The sequence below is a fragment of the Vicugna pacos genome, chromosome 35, assembly GCF_048564905.1.
Source record: "Vicugna pacos chromosome 35, VicPac4, whole genome shotgun sequence".
Lineage (NCBI taxonomy): Eukaryota > Metazoa > Chordata > Mammalia > Artiodactyla > Camelidae > Vicugna > Vicugna pacos.
This window is the reverse complement of record NC_133021.1, coordinates 34,165,482-34,183,924: the sequence shown is the minus strand read 5'-3', so window position 1 is coordinate 34,183,924 and position 18,443 is coordinate 34,165,482. Positions and strand designations below refer to the sequence as shown.

The 18,443-nt window shown below is 46.6% G+C and overlaps 1 long non-coding RNA gene across 1 annotated transcript; it reads right to left on the bottom strand.

The window, feature by feature from the left end:
• Positions 1-3,862: 3,862 nt before the first annotated feature.
• Positions 3,863-13,751, bottom strand: LOC140691594 (uncharacterized). Its single transcript, XR_012067349.1, has 2 exons — positions 13,648-13,751; positions 3,863-4,138 (listed from the first exon to the last, which is right to left on the bottom strand). It is a non-coding gene; the product is annotated as an uncharacterized lncRNA (long non-coding RNA).
• Positions 13,752-18,443: the final 4,692 nt, after the last annotated feature.

Genomic DNA, 18,443 nt, shown 5'->3' with positions numbered 1-18,443 from the left:
GAGTGGACACAGAACAAAATCAAAGTGATAGGCTATGCTCCCACTCGGAAGAAAAGCTAGAGAAATCGCTCGGTCAGCAGCCAACCGCCCGTTGGCATGTGGGCACTGAACACTCTCCAGTGGAGGGCAGTGCCCCAGAAGCCCAGATCCATCCCGGTCCTCTTCTCTGCCATGGCAGCCTCCACGACAGCCCGTCTGGCCCCTCTCCAAAGTCCCAACACACTGTTCTCAGCCCAGCTCACACCTGCACACACACGGAGTCCCTGAACCCTGCATCGCCCTTTCCAAGGTCTCCTCATCCTTCAGGTCTCCTTGGGAGAGCCCTGCTCCGTGTGTCTTTGGACCTCACGGGGGAAAGTTGCAAGACCGAAAAAGGAAAGCTGAACACTCTCCAAACAGAACTCTGGAGCAGAGCTCAGTGGAAACTTCTCCGTCCATATATTTCCCCTAAGTGAGTAAATGTTTTCCCATATTCTAGAGGAGAAACCCTAGAAACGTGTCCAGGAATAGAGCGGATTATTTTAAAGAAAGTCGTGCAGGAAATTTAAAACAATGATTACATTTAGCGTTGGAAGTTGACTGCCGTTGGGCACATTTAGTCTCATTGCCTAAGAATGTCCTCTGCATATTTTGTCTAAATAAAGCACACACATGTGTGATTAGCCATTGCAACCAGGACGAGCACTTGTGGTCTCTCTTTGAAGAATGAACTTTTCAACCTATTTCTAGTTTCTAAATGCATACTTTTCTGGCTGGTAAATAATCTACATTTTTTTTGTATGTCCCTAAAATGATTTACATAATCCACCTTTTAAAAATATTGTAAATATGCATTTACATGATAAAGTATGATTAGACTGTAATGTCAACCCATGCATTTCCAAGACGAATGTTTCCTTCTTTAAATAAAAAAAAAGGTATGAGGAAAACAAAGGAAATTTACATAATTTTCACTCCCCATTTGTGCACTGTAACTTAATCAACATATTTATTCTGAAATGTAATCAGCTGATGACACGCACCAAAAACCACAATTATTTATAGAGCAAGACATACGTATACCATTGATTTTACCTCTTCCGTATCATCTCCAACATCAAGCTCTTTACGTGAGGAAACCACTCAGGCTTTTGCTAAAGGAGAGCACTTTCAGACAAAGACCAGAAGCTTTATATCAGTGGGTTTAAGAAAAATAATAACATTTTAAAGTTAGAACGGTTTCAGATTTACAGAAAGGCTGTAAGACAGCACGCGGCGTTTCCACGCCCTCACACAATTTCCGTAATGCACATCTCACTGCAGGGTGGTACATGATTATGACTGGTGAACTGACATCAATGCATCATTTTAAAAAAACGTCCGTGGTTTACTTAGATCTCCCCAGATCACACGTGGTGTCCCCTTTGTGTTCCAGGACCTCATCCAGAACGCCGTGCTGTATTTACTGTCTGTGTGTCTTCAGGCTCATTTTGGCTGTGACTGCTTCTGGAAACTTGCTTCCTCCTAGCCACCCGGGCAGGTCTGAGGAGTACCTGGCGAGGTATTTCACGGCGTGACTCCCATCTGGGAGGGTCTGATGGCCGCAGCGCAACTGGACCAGGGCGATGGGCTTTGTGGGGGCGGCGGCAGAGGTGATCACGGCTATTCTGCACAGTTACTGTCTATATTCTGTTGTGATTACCGGTGCTGTTGTGAGCCAAGCGACTGATGGTGCCCAGTGCAGGGAGACATCTGGAAAAGTGGGAACAGACTGACGCCCAGGTGGCCCAGCCATTAGGAGGCTGCCGGTCTCCTCCACAAGAACGGGTGCCTGAGTCAGGAGGACAGAAGTCTTGCTGAAGCGGGTGAGAGCACTTTCAGACAAAGACCATGTTCATTGCGGCAAGTTTGAGAAGGAGCGGGGGGTGGGGAGAAGCAAACCGGGGTTAAAATAGAGCGCCGCGCGTGTTTCTAGATGGAGGAAAAGGGGCCCAAAGAAGGGGTAAACGTGAGAGAGACCGAGAGACAGAAAGGAGCTCAGCGCCCCGAGGGAAAGAGAATGGGCCGAGGTCAGCAGCCAGCAGAGTTTAGCCCGAGCAACGGAGCCTTCCCTCCGGACAGTGAAGCGGAGAAGGCACGTTAGCTGCCCCCGAGGGACCCGGGGCTGGGTTCTGGGACTTCCAACAGGAGGGCCTTCGCTGAGGTCGCCTCTGCTCTTCCTGGGCCCCTCCCTTGTTGGCAAGTCTTGCTTTGATCTGGATCGGTTCACTTGTGAGCTGTGCCAACTGTCCTTGTCACGGCCTGGGGTCAGGGGGACCTCGCATCCAAGGGCACTCGGAACGGCCTCTGGGGACACCTGTGGTCCAGGGTCACTCTCAGCAGAGCCCCAGGTGTGAAGCCGCTGTGCCTCTTTCAACAGTCGCTGGACGCTCCCGGGCTCTGTTCTCCCTGCTGCCATGGGTGATGTTGTGACGTGCAAAATGGGAGGGGGGCCGAGTGCGCCCCAATTTCCTAGTGGGTCATTATGCTGTTTCGTGTTCCAGGCAACCCTCCAGCCACTGGAAACGCAAAGATGAATAAGACACACTCATTCTTTACCCTCAAAGGGCTGGCGCCCCAGGGGTGCAAACGGAAGACCATGACGCTGCATCGTAATGTGACAGGGCCAGGTATGGAGAGACGTGGGGATACGGAAGAGGGGGGCACCTGGGCTGCAACAAGGGAGCTGGAAAGTCCCCTTAGAAGAGGTGGCTCCCGAGATGGGGGTGGGATCGCACGAACGGTCCCGGGGAAGCAGCGGAGACGCTGTCGGCCACCTTCGTGACACCTGGGGACTTCTGTCGGCCTTCACTTTCTGACAGTACTTTGAATTAGTTCCCTCTCATCTTTTGATAGAAGGAGCCACAGCTGATGTCCACCGTGTGCCAGCAGGAAGGAGTCGTGATCCGTGCTGGGTGAGTCCAGCGGAAATAAGATTGGTGGCAAACCGAGGCTGGAGACAGAGATGCGTCTAAGACATTGCTCTGTGTCAGAGGAGGTCTGTCCCCCCAGCTCACGGCCTGGTCTGCCTCTGTTCCCTTCAGGGTGGGATCTGCTATCCCAAAAGAGAGAAAAAATGACCCAACTGTCCCCAAAACACAACAGAACATGAAGTGAACTACGTAGATCACGAGGCATACGCTGCAGCTCCGTCTGTTCTGAAACCATGAGAAACCCACACATCCCAGCGATAAAGAAATGTGCTCAGAGCATCGTTAAACGATCGGCAACCCCATGGAGGTGACTCACCCGCAGGCGGGACTGTGCGCTGCCCCCCCCCCATCTCGCTTGCTCCCACCTGCCCCTCTCGCGGTTAGAAGGCGAGCAGAAGCAGCATGGGCGCTTGGGCCCTCAACGGCATTCTCCTCATTGCCCAGAAGGGAGCTCTTTACTCCAGTCTTGGTCCTTGGTTTTTAATTCAATATCCCATCATCAACTTCATTTTTTTGCAGGAGTAAGATATTGACCACAGACACGGCTGCAGACAAAACATGCACCTTATCATCCATCTAAAAGCGGTGTCATCATCAGCGCTTTACAGGAAGGCGCAGGGAGATTAGACAAGTCACCCACGGTCACAGGAAAGGTAAGTGATGACGCGAGGTTAAACCGGATCTGCCCTCTCCGACGTAATTGCTCTCCTCCAGAACGCAGGCACACGGGGACCTCCTGGAACACAAAGGGGCATCATGCGGAGACGGCGGCGACTGTGGGCCCAGCAGGTCGGAGGGTGGGCTGGTTTTGTGAATGTCGGCTACCTTCCATCGTAATGAGAATTTTTCAAAGATGTCGTCTAAATTTACAGCACCCCCATGCCCATGACACAAGGGAAAATACATCAAGGTGAGTGGGCTATCGACCAAAAATACTTGACGTTGTGTTTATGTGGCCATTTAAAAAAATAAATGATCAGAAATGCTGGGCTGCAGGTACGCAGACAAAATACTGCCATCAGACGATCCATCCCTTGATTTAGCAATTAATTGGCCCACATTCCAGTCATCTCAGTATTTAAGGTCAATGAGGTGGGTTTCATACTGTGTCCTGATCGTTGGTAAACGCTGGCTTGTCTTCATAACACGACGCTGCTTCGGACTTCATTAGACCCACGCACCGCCCCCTGCGATACAGAACAAAAGACAAGCATTCTCATGGACCCAAGCCATGTGGCTTTATTATTTCAAACTATAAATTGCCTAACTACCTACTGATCACTTTTCCCAAATTTATTATCAGAAAAATAGTTTCCAAATTAAAATCCTCCAATCAAAAATTTAGCCTGTGTAAGCTGTCCAGTTTTTAAAAGGATATTATTAATTGTATAAAAGTGATATGTATTCCCTAAAAAACTCCAAATAATATCAGAGAGTACTGAAAATAAAATGAAAATCGTTAAAAATAGTATCGTCCCCCCAACCAAAGATGACCACAGTTCTTCTTAGACGTTCCTCCAGGTGGCTCTCTGCGTGTCCAGCACATCCTGGGTGCAGGGGCAATGCCACACACTGTCTCCTCCACGGTTTCCACCTTAGGGCCAGGGACGTTTTCCCAGAAGCCCACAGGACACTTCTGGCCCCTCAGGTGTCCTTATCTGATAAGGACCTGGTGTCACCCTTCTTGGCTTGGAACAGTCCCTCCCTGAGTGACAAGGAAGAGACTCTGGGTCTGCAGGACGAGGAGGAGGACTCATGGGCGGGAAGAAGTCCCCTTGCCTGTGTCACTGAGGTCACTTGGCAGGGATGAGGTCACCAAGACCTGTTCCCAGCCCTGTTCCTCGCTCCAGGCCTGCACCCACTTCTGTCCCTGTGTCCATGTCTTGATCAATCACCTTACGTGATGCGTGGCCCTCTCTGCATCTAAAACGGTGACTCGTGTACACACGTGTCATGTGTGAATGCCTGCAGGTGCACATTCGGGGCATTCAGCTCTGTGACAGCTTCACACACAGTCTCCCTCGACTCCACCACAGCCCTGGCAGGGGATGGGACGTGTGCTGCTTTGTAAAGTCAAGCACGGAAAGTAAACTTCAAGCGGGGGTACGTCGCCAACTTAAAATTGGAGCCAGGGTCTCCGACCACGATTCCAGTGTGTTCCCCACCACCCTTCCTCACACACACGAGAGCGTGTCTGCAGAAGGCCCTCCTGTTCACAGGAGGCAGGAAGGCCAACAACACGCAGTCGGAAACACCTGGAATGTTCCCTAACTCCAGGGAACGGGCTGTTTAAACCTAAGAACATGAATCAGACATCTGATTGTGCATCTTGGCCGGGATTCCTAAATCTGTGGAGAAGCATTGAATCCACAAGGATTAAAAAAAAATCAAAAGTTTTCATATATACTTTGCTATGGACTAAACGTTTGTGTTCCCCCAAATTCATACATTAAAGCACCAACCTCCCAAAGTGATAGCATGAGGAGGTGGGGGCCCTTGGGAGGTGAGTAGGTCGAGGGGGAGCCCCCAGGAATGGGATCAGTGCCCTTGCCTTGTAAGAAAAACATCAGAGCGTGGTCTGCGCTGGGTGTCTCTCTCCCCGCCCCCCACCTCCCGGCCTCTCCCTCCCCGCCCCCCTGCCCTTCCCCTCCGCCCCACGTGAAGACATAACCGGAGGACAGCCATCTATGGACAAGGAAAAGGGCTCTCACCAGAACCTGACCGCGCTGGCATCCTTATCTCAGACTCCAGCCTCTAGAATCATGAGAAATCCATTTCTGTTCTTTATAAACCACCCAGCTCGTGGGGCTTACAGAGGACCGCGCTGACTAAGACACACTTAGGACTTAAAAGCCCCAAGATTGTCAATAACAGGAAAAGTCTTGACGAAATAATGAGCTTCTCGACCACGGAAGGGCTTCTACCTCCCGGGGTCCGCTTTTCCCCTCGTCTTTTACTTCCAACCCGGTGCCGGTCCTCCACCCGGAAAATCAGACGAGTGCAAAGCCACAGTGCCAAGCATTTCATAGTCTCAGTGGTGAACGTTTAATTCTCTAGAATGTTCTACTCACGCTTAGCAGCACTGTGGTGATACCGGAGCAAAGTGTCTCTGAACGCAAAACCAAGGGGGAGTTAATAACTTTCTGGTGGCTGTAACTTCAGTAGAATCTTTCATCAGGGGAAAAAAAAAAGTGAAATGAGGTATGTGACTATTTCAATATCTTTTCCTATTGAGTGTATCACAAAGGAAGAGAAAAGGCAGCATTTTTCCAGGGAGAAGAATGCTGGGCAGAGATGAAGTCTACCGGATAATGGACTCCGGTCTGATCGTGTGCTTTCCACTTACTCCGGATCATATCAGTTACGCCTTTTCCCTATTGTTGGAGACCAGCACGGAGAGGGCGATGCTAATGCAATCAGCATCATTCCATCAACTTCATTTTTCTCACTCTCAGCACCTGCTCAAAAGCTCTGAAAGCGTTTTGAAAGATGGATATCTTCCTTGAAAACTTTTTCCAGTTAAAAATCCGCCCCCTCAAAAATGCATCTCCTTGCTTTGTAAATATGCCCTGCTAAGTAGGTACCATTTTCTCCTGTAACTCTCAGTATTAATTTTGGGGGGTAGGGGGAAGGAATATGGGTAGACCTGCTACGAAGGCCACTGACCTACTTAGGAGGGCCGCTGTCCACGTTAGAAAGGACAGGTCAGGGCACGCGGCAGGTGAGCGCTGCGTGGATGCTGGAGCCCGAGCCAGGTCCTCACCCTTGTCCAAATGAGGAGCTGTGCCTTTGGGCAGCTACTTAACAATTCTGTGCTCAGTCCGTCCTATGCAAAGCAGTGATAATAAAATATAAAACTGAGTGCATTAGTATTTTAAAGAGCTGAGGCCCGTGCTTGGCATATACTAAGCGTTACATGTGTTTGCTCAATACAACACGTAAATGAACAGTCGGATTACAGACCTAGTCACTCCTCCTGACTCGGAGAAGGCTCTGGCTGCTAGACCCCCTCCTCCGACGGGAATTCACTGCCAGCATCTCCACGGGTCAGTGTGACTCTGACGATCTCAACTCAAGAAAAGTAAACTCTCCCTGGAGCGTGACACAGTGGACCACGAGGAGAAAGAGCCCACTTAGGGAGTTTTGAAGGTGAGCGACACGGATGCTTTCATTTAGTGAAATCTCAAACCTGAGGTCAGTTCTAACTCCCCTCTGCTCCAGGCCTCCTGATTCTAGCAGCCTACAAAAATAACAACGAGAATAACAATTTCAAAGTAAACAGAGATAAACAATTTCCCTACACAGGGAAAGACTTGAATTATGAAATCACAGTTCAGAGACAATGATTTGGGGAAGAAAGAATGTGACGTTTACTTCCCGTGGCAGTGCTACTGGTTAACGTATGAAGTACCCGGTACCCAAGGAGAAGTATTTCAAGGCGAGCACTTAACACAGGCTCAAGAGAATTTCAAAATTATTTGAAGGCGACAGATGCGTATTAGGGCAACAAGAAATTAGCGCTGTTCAGTTAACAGCCCCCAGAACAACTGTGATGTTTAATAAAACAGACCTGACTGACACTGAGGAATTCTGATTCTGAAGCCGCCAGGCTGGTAAGATGTGATCAAGTACGCTTTCAGGCAAGTCCACAGAAACCAGTAAAGACATAAAAAAGGTAACCTATTTTTTTTTAATTTTCTGGAAAGAAGATTCCATGATATCATATAGTATTTTGATCTACTATGCAATTGCTTCCTTTTTTTTTTTTCCATCCTGAAAAGCAAACAGCCAGCCACAAATACACAGACATGGGATTATGGGGTTGGCAGAAAAATTATATCTGCTAAAAAGTAAAGCTAATACGTCAGGAGATCTGCAGCCAACAGTGGAGCAAAGATTTACGCATGTCCTCAGAATTATGAGATACTCTATTAACTTACCATCGTTTGTAATTAATATGCATAAGATTATCAATATGTCCTGACCGGAGATTTATGTGAAGGAATACAAAGAAGAAAAAACAGATGAAATTACACAATTTGCACGGCACCATTATTCACCTCTCTGAAATGTCTCCAGGCTCTTTCAGGCATTTTGGACCAACCTAAAACTGATTTCTCTCTCTTCTACGTAAGCACCACAGCAGACACCCCCTGCACCAAGATTAATCCTTTCAAGGTAAGAAAGGATTTCACTAAGTCGAGCCCAGCTAGCTGATAGCCTCAGCAGAAAGTTCCAAATACATGAATTGCACCAAATAAGGAAAAATGGAGCCCTGAGTTGGCAGGTATCTGGATCACTCAGCATGAGTTCTGTAGATCTGTAGGCAGATGGAATCAATCTTCTATTTTGGAAAAACATGACTTCATCTTAAACACAGTCATTTCCAGACCAAGGGGAGGACAAGACTGAAGTCATTTTGCCTGCAGAGTTCAACAACATAAGATATAAACCATTATCCAGGGTTTAAAGTTTACACTTGTGTTTTGGTTTTTGGTTTTATTTTTCCCCATATCCAGGAGATGAGCACCTTTCCTTTAGTTACAAACAAACTCACCAGATAGAAAATAGTAAGAAGAAACAGAGTAAGTTCTTACATCCCAATGCAACAATTTTTTTAAATACCCAATTTGATTGTATTCATAACCTTTAGCTTAATAGTGAAACTCTATGAAATGCCACTTAAAAGCTCTGTGTGACTCAGTTGCCCAGTCCTTAAAATGGCTTCCCTGGAGAACTTCATCAAATATTTTATTAGGAATTTACACCAATCTGACACAGCCTCTTCCAGAAAATAAAGAGGAGGAAACTCTAAACAGCTCACTTTATAAGATCAATATTACCTTGATACCAAAACCAGACAAAGACAGAAGGAAGAAAACTTCTGGCCAGTATCTCTCATGAATTTAGACACAATAACCCTCCACAAACTAATAGCAAATCAAATCCAACACTGTGAAAAAACAATTACACACCATGACCAAGCGGGATGTATTCCAGACACGCAAGGCTCACTCGGCACTAAGATGTTATACACCGGATCAGCAGGCTACAGAAGGGAAATAAGACTACCGTATCAGTTGATACAAATATACAAAAATATTTGACAAAATCCAGCAGCCATTTGTGGTAAAAACTCTCAGCAAGTTAGGAACACAGGGCAACTACTGCAATTTGGTAAAAAGCAACTGGAAACTAACTACAGTGAGTATTCTACTTAATGAAAGATTGTGCATCCATTCCTAAAATCAGGAGCAAGACGAGGATTCCACAGTCACCGTCTTGAGTCAACACAGTGCAGCACACTTTGGCCACTGCAATCGAGCAAGAAAATAAATAAAGTGTGTGTATACACGAAAGGAAGGAATAAAAGAGCTTCTGTTTGCAGGTGGTATGACTGCTCACTGATGAACCCAGAGATAGACACATACAGACATACCATACTTGTTGGTGCATTTTGACATAGTCTGTGATTTTCAAGGAATTGGTTTCTTTCTTCTAAGCTGTCAGATGCAATACAATAAAGGAAAGACAGCCTTTCAACAGATGATGCTGGAGCAAATTCACATCCACGGGCAAAAAGGAAAAGAAAACAGATGTCATAATGTCATCTGGAGTCTCACACGTTACACAACCATTAACCCAAAGTGGATCACAGATTTAAAGGTAGAGTGTAAAATTATAAAAATTTCTGTGGGAAAAGTAGGAAAATATTAGAGGACTTAGGAAAAGGCAATGAGTTTTTAGACTTAACACCAAAGGCACAATCCACTGAAAAAATAAGTTAGATTTCATCACAATTTGAAGTGTTTGCTCTACAAGAGACCCCATTAAGAGCATGAAAAGACAAGCTACAAATGGGAGAAAATATTTTCAAATCACCTCTATAAAGGACAAGCATCTATAATACATAAAGAATTCTCAAAACTGAACAGTAAGAAACAAAGTTTCCAACTGCAAAATAGGCAAAAGATATGAACAGCCATTTTACTGATGAGAATATCCAGATGGAAAATGAGTCCAGGAAAAGATGTTCAACTTTATTAGCCACTAGGAAATGTCTGCTAAAAGTACAGTGAGATATCGCTACACTTAACTGCTATCTGAATAACTTTAAAAAAAAAACCAAACAGTGACATCATCCAATCCTGGCAAGAATGAAGAGAAGGAATGGGCCTTTCATTGAGGTAGGAAGGAACAGGGTGCCACTCCAGTTCCTCCTAAAACCATGTGTGGAACTATGACCCAGCAATTACATTCCTGGGCATTTACCCCAGAAGAATTAAAACATGTTCACAAAAATATCCATCCAGAAATGGCTTCTGTCGACCTTATTCCTATAGCCAAACATTGGAAACAATCCAAATGTCCTCCAGCGGGTACATGGTTACACAAAATGCAGCCCGTGCCGCTCGTGGGATGCTCTTCGGCAATAAAGAGAAATGAACTGTTGATACACAACTTGAATAAATCTCCAGAGAATTGTGCTGGGGGGCAGGGGAAGGCAATTCCAAAGGTTATTCGTTGTCTAATTCCATTTGTGCAACATTCTTAAAATGAAAAGCAGATGTGTGGTTTCCAGGAGTGAAACACAGAAGGTCTGGGAGGAGAGAAATGGATTTTATGAAACAGCAGCACCAGGGACCCCTGTGTGATGGAAACGTTCTGCATCTCGACTGGTGGTAGAGACACAAACCCACCCTCGTGATAAAATTCCACAGAACTAAAGACACACACATGTAAGTAAGTACAGTAAAAATGGGGAAAATCTGAATCAGATCAGTTGATCAAATTAATGCCAGTATACTGGTTGTGAGGTGACATTATAGCTGTGTTCAATGTTTCCATCGAAGGAATCTCTGTAAAGGGCATATGGGATTTCTACATTATTTATTACCATGTGCACGTGAATCTATGATTAACTCAAAATAAAAAGTCTCATTAAAACAGAGTTTTAAAGGTATCTTTCAATAGACTCAAAGGTCTTAAACAGAAGTGAATGACAGCTATGGACGGGCACCTCCCGTTTCTGGCAGCTGTGTAAGTCCTGCCACCGCAGCACGCAGACCTGCCGCGTTGCCCTCTCGGCCCCGTGCAGCTTCCACTTGGCCACAGGACAGCCTGGGTTGAGGATGTGCTCATGGCTTGTGCAAATGGCTGTATTATGTCTCATTAAGGGTCATAAATACCAATCAACCTAATCACAAAAGTGCTGTTTCTGTGTTCCTACGGCTATTTAATCCGGACGATGGTGACAAAGATGAATAATTTTATTATGTTAGTCATTGCATTTACTGCTGTGGGGACAAGAAGTACCTCCCTTATGTTGTTTTAAATGAGTCATATCTGAAATCTGGCTGCTGAGATTACTTTAAGGAGGAGGGGGAGGGAGAGAGATAAGGAGGAAAAGAGGGAGGACCAGCCTGCATTTATCGATGATCAGGGCACAACATGCTGATTAGAACCATTACAAATATAGCCACTTAATTCCAATGCAACGGTTAAAGAACAATAGCATTAAACATGACTATGGCTGCAATAATTTGTTAATGAGTACACAATCTGAAAAGAGGGTAATTGTGACATCAAAAGAGATGATCCTCATGTGGCATTTTAGAGGTGTTGGCTAACTCTATAATGTGATCATGTTGCATCACATAAATGTATCAAATCAGCACACTGTCGACCTTAATCTTACATAATGAGATGTGTCAATTATACCTTTTCTTTCAAGTGTGAGAGGTGTAATCTTTGTATGGGTCAAGCTGTGTGATCAGTGTAAAATGTACTGTTATATCTACAAGATATTTTATTTAAGCCTCATGGTACTCACAAAGCAAAATTCTAAAGTAAATTCAAAAAATATATAAAAAGAAGCAAAGCAAAGCACACCGCTATGGAAAGCCATCAATTCACAAAGGAAGACAGCAGGAGAGAAAGAAAACAAAGGAATGACAAACCGGCAAGGAAACAATTAACATGGCAATGGTAGGTCTTTACTGATCAATAATTCCTTTAAATGTAAATGGGTTAAATGCTCCAATCAAAAGGCATAGAGTGACTGAATGGATTAAAAAAGAAAATCAAAAGACCCAACTGTATACTACCTACAAAAGACTTACTTTAGCTTCAAGAACACAGAGAGACTCAAAGTGAAGGAACAGAAAAAGATGTTGTATGTAAATGGTAACCAAAGAGAGCAGGTGTAGCTTTATGTATATCAGACAAAATGGACTGTAAGTCAGAAAGTGTAACCACAGAAAAAGAAGGTGATCTTAGAAGGACAGAAGTTCAATTCATCAAAAGATCATAATAATCATGAATATAAATGCGCCCAGCATCGGAGTACCTAAATCTATTCAGCAAATACTAAGAAATACAACAAGAGAAACAGAGAACAATACACTAGAAAGCTTCTGCAGAGCAGAAGAAACAATCCTCAAAAAGAGAAGGCGACCTACAGAAAGGGAGAAAATACTTGCAAGTCATACATCTGATGAGAGATTAATATCCAAAATACATAAGGAAGTCATGTAACTCAACAGCAAAAACACAAATACTCTGATTTTAAAATGGGCAGGGGACTAGAATAGACATTTTCCCAACGATGTACCAATAAGTACATGAAAAGGTGCTCAACACCGCTAATCATCAGGGAAATGCATCTCAAAGCCAGTGAGACATCATCTCATACCTGTTAGGATGGCGCTTATTAAAAAGGAAATAGATAACTAATGCAGGCAAAGATGTGGAAAAAAAGAAGCTTTGGTATGTTGTGGGTGGAAATTTTTATTGGTACAGTCATTATGGAAAACAGTATGGGGGTTTGTAAAAAAATTAAAAATAGAACCACCATGTGACCCAGCTATACCACTTCTGGGACACATGTATTTATGAAGAAGACCTCTCGTGTTCACAGTAGCATTAATCACAATAGCCAACATGCAGAAACAACCTGCGTCCAGCAACAGATGACTGGATAAAGAAAATGTAGGATGTATATACTGTGGAATATTATTTAGCCATGAAAAAGGAGGAAATACTGCCATTTGGGATAATGTAGATGGACCTTGAGAACATTATTCTAAGTGAGATAGGTCAGACAGAGAAAGACAAATACTGTTTGAGCTCATCTATGTGTGGAATCTAAAATCACTGAACTCACAGAAACAGGGTAGCTTGAGGGTTGCCAGGGCCTGAGGGAAATGGGGGACGTTGGCAGAGGGTATAAAAGACAAACACATTCCAGGGGGCCAAGCGCACTCCCGTATTTTACACGTGCAAGTTGCTTTGAGAGTAAAGCTTTACTACTTTCACCATAATAGCAACAAAATGACGGTCACGTCAGGTAAAGAAGTTATGTAGCCAACTGTGGGAAGCCGTGTGCAGCCTACCCGTGTGTCTGATCACCCCACCGCACACCTCAGACAGACTCACACACTGTTACTTGTCAGTTACGTCGCAATAAAGCTGGAGGGAAAAAAAGAAGCTGCTTGTTTCCAGGTGGTTGTTTTGCTATTGGCTGAAGCAAGTCACGCGGCCAAGCCCAGGCTCAGTTTGGGGGACGGGGGCCACACAAGGAGGCACAGCATCGAGGTGGTCATCGCAAAAACCGGGGACAAAGTTTTGAAAATACCAGTGCAGTACTGTCACCTACTGTGCGCAGAACTTCCAGGCACTTTATGGGCCATCTCACCTCTACGTCAGGAGGCCCACGTGAGGGGGGAGGAAGGGAGGTGGAGGTGTCCAGTGACTCAGCACACAGAATCAGGACAAAGCCGGGACTCCAGCTAAGGAGTGACTCCCTGTAACCCTAGCTTGTGTCTCTGTATTAGGTCTCCGTGTTCCACTGCGATGTCACACTGCCTCCCTACGTTCTGGGTTCCTAAATGAGATTCTCAAAAATATTCCGAGGTTCCGACTTCGTTTCTTTAGGTTTATTTGCCATCATGGAGGTAGGAGAAAAGGTGCTTCTGCATTAGGTCTCTGTAAGACATGTCAACAGAAGCACGGATTGCTTGTACGACTGGCTTTCACCAACCAGCAGACAGTCATCAGAGCCACATTTTCGGGTAGTAGAAAGAGCAAGAAATTTGTACAGTGAGAAGGCCGGGGTGTGCACCCCAGTTTCATCACTGCGTCGATGTGTGAACTCTGGTGCGCGACACTCATGTTTCCTTCCTGCGTCTCCATTTTCTCATTTGTAAAACAGAGACGATAACCTTCTCACGGGATTATCATGAGGACTAAATGTGGCCCTGGGAAAAAAAACCCACACTTTGCTAATTATGAGATGCTGTAAAAACATAACACAGGAGATTAATACAAAGGAATCCAGACTGTGCCTCGGCATGGCGACACATCTTTTGTTAAAATCTCTTGGAGGCCACGGCAACGACCCAACAGAATGATAGATTAATTTGGCTGGAATGAGTTTTCTAGCTCCTGGCTAGAATAATCATAATAAATATTTAATGTGGCATCTTTATAACTTTTTTTTTCTCAAATTCACCTTTATTCCCCTTGGATGTACGCATTTTTCTCCTGGATAAATTACCATTTTTTTCCCCTCAGCCAGACCTGGACTGTGAGAAACCACGCTTTCTTATTTTCCTTCTCCAAGCATCGTTCCCAGCGAGACCCTCCCGTGTCTTGACGGACGGGGCCGTTTATGCTAGACTACGGCTGTCGCTCCCGCGGGTCCCCCTTCTCCATCACATCACTTTCTGTTTATCATTACAAGGCTGTAAGTCACATCAGATCCTGCCCTGGATACAGGCGTTTTCACACATCACTGTCAGAGGGCTTTGGATGATAGCGCATTCCTCTTCACCGCCGCTGGCGACTTGAAGAGCTCTTGAAGGACTGTGTGATGGTGACAGCCTCTGCCCCTCAGCAAGAAGCCTGATCTCTGTAAATACTCAGGGACCACTCGTTTGGCTCACTTAGTATCTCAAGTCACTGCGCCAGAGGACAAAGTCAGATTTCTTCTTGCCTTCAGGTAACCTAGAGTTTGACAGGAAAGGCAAGAATCAACACAGAAAGCTCTAACAAGCGTGGCGCAGACGACTCCTGGCAGGTGGAAACACAGGGTGGTAACTGAATGAAGACTTACCCAGCCAGCGCACCTGAACTCTGCTGTAAGCTATTTTTGGACCTTTTACGAACATCAGGCAAGATCTTTTTTTGAGCACGAGTTACAAGCAAGTATTAACCTGTTTGCATCATCTGGATTTTGAATCAATCCTTCTAAGTTTGTGGTTCATTTTATTTTCCCCTGAAACCATTTCTCCTTACCAAGACACTTACATCTCCAGAATTCTGGCAAAATTTAAATTTCTAGGATGCCTTTAATATATTCAGTTCGTTAGACTGTTTTGTTTTTACTGGTAGAAACTCAGCCTAAATACTTACAGTACTTTATAATCTTACAATTTATAATTCATAACATAGTATGATCTAACACCTATATCATACAGTGGTGTATAATACTTACAGCCCTCACTTGATCAAATTCTGGGTTTCTTAATTTTCGTTGTATGTTTAATATCTGGTTAGCTTCTGTGTACGTGAAAATTATTTGTTAGTTTATTTGAACAGATTTCCTGCAAGTCAGTTCATCGCCTGATACCATGACTGCTCTGTTCCAACTGAATGCCTTTTCCTGGTTACACTGGCCTCAAAGAGGCTTTTCACATTTTCTCTGACTCACTGCTGTCCTTCTCCCGGCCCGTTCACGGCCACCCCCGTTCACGGTGCTGCGGCAAAGGAGGGGCAGTTGGCACACACGCGGCAACTCCACAGAACTGCTGTCAAGACCTAAGTGCTCGATGATCTCGGCTGGTGGTGGTTTTCCACACTTGGGGGATGTCGTACGTACGAGAATTCTTCAGTCTCAGCGAAAGCACTGCTCACGGTGGGAAGCTTCCCCTTCTTCACCAGGAAAGTATTATAACTACCTCTGGGCACCAACTCATTTCAGACATGCCGTAACTGAAGACTGTCTTTTATAGAAGAAAGTGGGTGGCCGTGTGTGTGTCTGTAGACAGTGTCCCTAGACCATCGTGACGGGTCACCTGTTATCAGCAGCCAGGCGATGGGTGTTTCTTCTTACTCCCCCCAAAGGCGGCCTCACCAGGGGGCCCACCTGCGTTACTTCTCAATGGCCTCCAGATGGACCTGGAGAAGGGTGAGGGGGTATCAGGAGGAGATGGAAGGGGAACAAGGTTGGTGCAGTGTCTCAGTCAGCTCCAGCTGCTGTAACAAAAATGCCCCAGACTGACACTGATTTCTCACAGTTCTGGAGACTGAGAGTCCAAGATCAAGGCAGACTTGGTGTCTGGTGAGGACCCTCTTCCTGCTTCATAGATCACATCTTCTCCCTGTGTCCTCACCTGGAGGGAGTGGGGGGGACCTGGGCTCTCTGGGGTCTCTTTCATAAGGGCACTAATCACCCTTCATGGGGGTCCACCCTCTTGACCTCATCTCCTCCCAGAGGCCCTGCACCTTTGGGGGTTAGGCTCCAACACATGAACTTGGGGGGGCACAAACATTCAGTCCATAGCAAGAATTCATTCTGTCTACCCCTGTATGTGGGGACTCCACAGGCCAGCTGCCTTCCTGGAGTCACTGGCCCTATTCTTACAAGTCTCTGGTGGTCCTTTTGTTTGATTGTTTTCTTACAATCTGCCCACACCTTTATAACCAGTTCCTTTTTTAAACTCCTTCAAATACCCCCTCTGAGTGTGCCTACTGTTTCTTTTGGGGACTCTTTCTTTTTCTGGCCAATAGAGCTGGTGACCAGCCTAGTGCCTGGCATGGAAAATTGGCCTAATTGTTGAATAAAATGAATAAAATAGACTTACAATGTGACAGTATTTTCTTGGGAAAAAGATATTTTCTAAGGAAAAGAGAACTGCCTTTAGAATGAGCCTGGCACAGCACGCGAGAGTGGAGGGATCCCGGAGACCTGGAGGCCGCTTGTACACAGCTGACTTCTGAAATTTAGGTCACCACGTTCTGAGGGCAGAATCCTGAGGTCAAGAATTGCACAACGGCTCATGTGTCTGACTCAGTTTTGCCTTTTTAAAATAAATCTGACCTGGAAAACATATATTTTAAAAGCTGACCTACTTTATGACCTGGTTGGAGTTTCTCAGTGAAGACATCTAAGACTCGGGTCAAGACGTAGAGTCTGTTCTTGAGAGGAAGGGAGGGGGCTGAGCACGTGAGAAATAACAGCTTCTTTAACGGCCTTTATGACACAGGGCCTGGCATGTGACTAATTTTTAGCAGGAAACAGATCATTAGCACATAAAAATGGTTTAACTTTGCCTTCTGGAGGCAAATCTTCCTGTGAGATGTAATGACTTGTACAGACAGACACCTCATCCACTGGCCACAAGTCAGACCAAGTCAGTAAATCTGGGTCTGAGAGGTTACAGTTATGGGATGTGGGGTGGAAGGGCGTGGTGTCAGGGACCCCAGCTCTACCTCTGCTGTGCTGCCTTGAAGAAGTTACTCCCCCACCCTGAACCTGCTTCTGTACTTACAAAATGACGATGATACAAGTTCACCTTGTGACGAGAATCAAGAAAGAAGGCATCTGTGAATATTCTAGAATCGTGCCTCGCGCTACCTAATAGCTGTTAGTACCTTGCTCGTTGGACGGACAGTTAACACGCAAAATACTTCCTGCTCGCTGTGATAAAAACTAGCTCTATCTGGGATTGTCAGAAAAGGGCAGGAACCAGATGCCTGCTCAAGGCTTTTGAAAAGCTGCAGCCCGCAGACCTGAACGCCGTGCGAGTGCAGGCGCTCCGCCCGCGTCGCAGCGCCCGGGCGCCCCGGCGGGCTCGGGCCCCCAGCAGCGGGCCCCGGGCGCGGCAGGCGGGGCGGGGGGGGTGGGGGCAGCGGCCAGTCCCGGGCGAGCGGCGCCCCTGACCCTGCGGGGCGGCTCCGACATAGGACGCCGACCGAGCCCCAGGCTCGCAGGGCCGAGAGGCGGGAAACCGGAATGCTTCGACGCCTCGCCCGCCAGCCCTTGGCCACGCGTGGCTTCTCGGAGGACGCTGGCCCGCAGGAGAGCGAGCGCCGGCGGCCCGGGGCCACAGCAGCGCGGCGCCGGCCACCGGGAGCCGCTCGGCGGCCCCGCAAACGGCGGGCGTCTGCGCGCAGGCGGAGCGTCGGCGCCGCCCTGCGCCGCGCACGTCGCCTCGCACCCGCACGTCGCCCTGCGCCGCGCACAGCGCCTCGCACCCGCACACACCTCCTTCCGCCTCTTGTCCCGTCCGTCCCGGCCTGGGTTTTCCCCAACATGGTGGCTGGTGGCAATCTTTAGAGAAGAAAGAAGAGGGGAGGGGAGCGGAGCAAGGTGGAGGAGGAGGAGGAGAGAGAGAGGAGGGAAGGGAAGAAAGTCTCGGGGAGCAGCTCCGGTGAGACCCCCCCCCCCCACGGCGCCTCCCCGCTGCGGCTGCTGCCAGACGGCAGCTG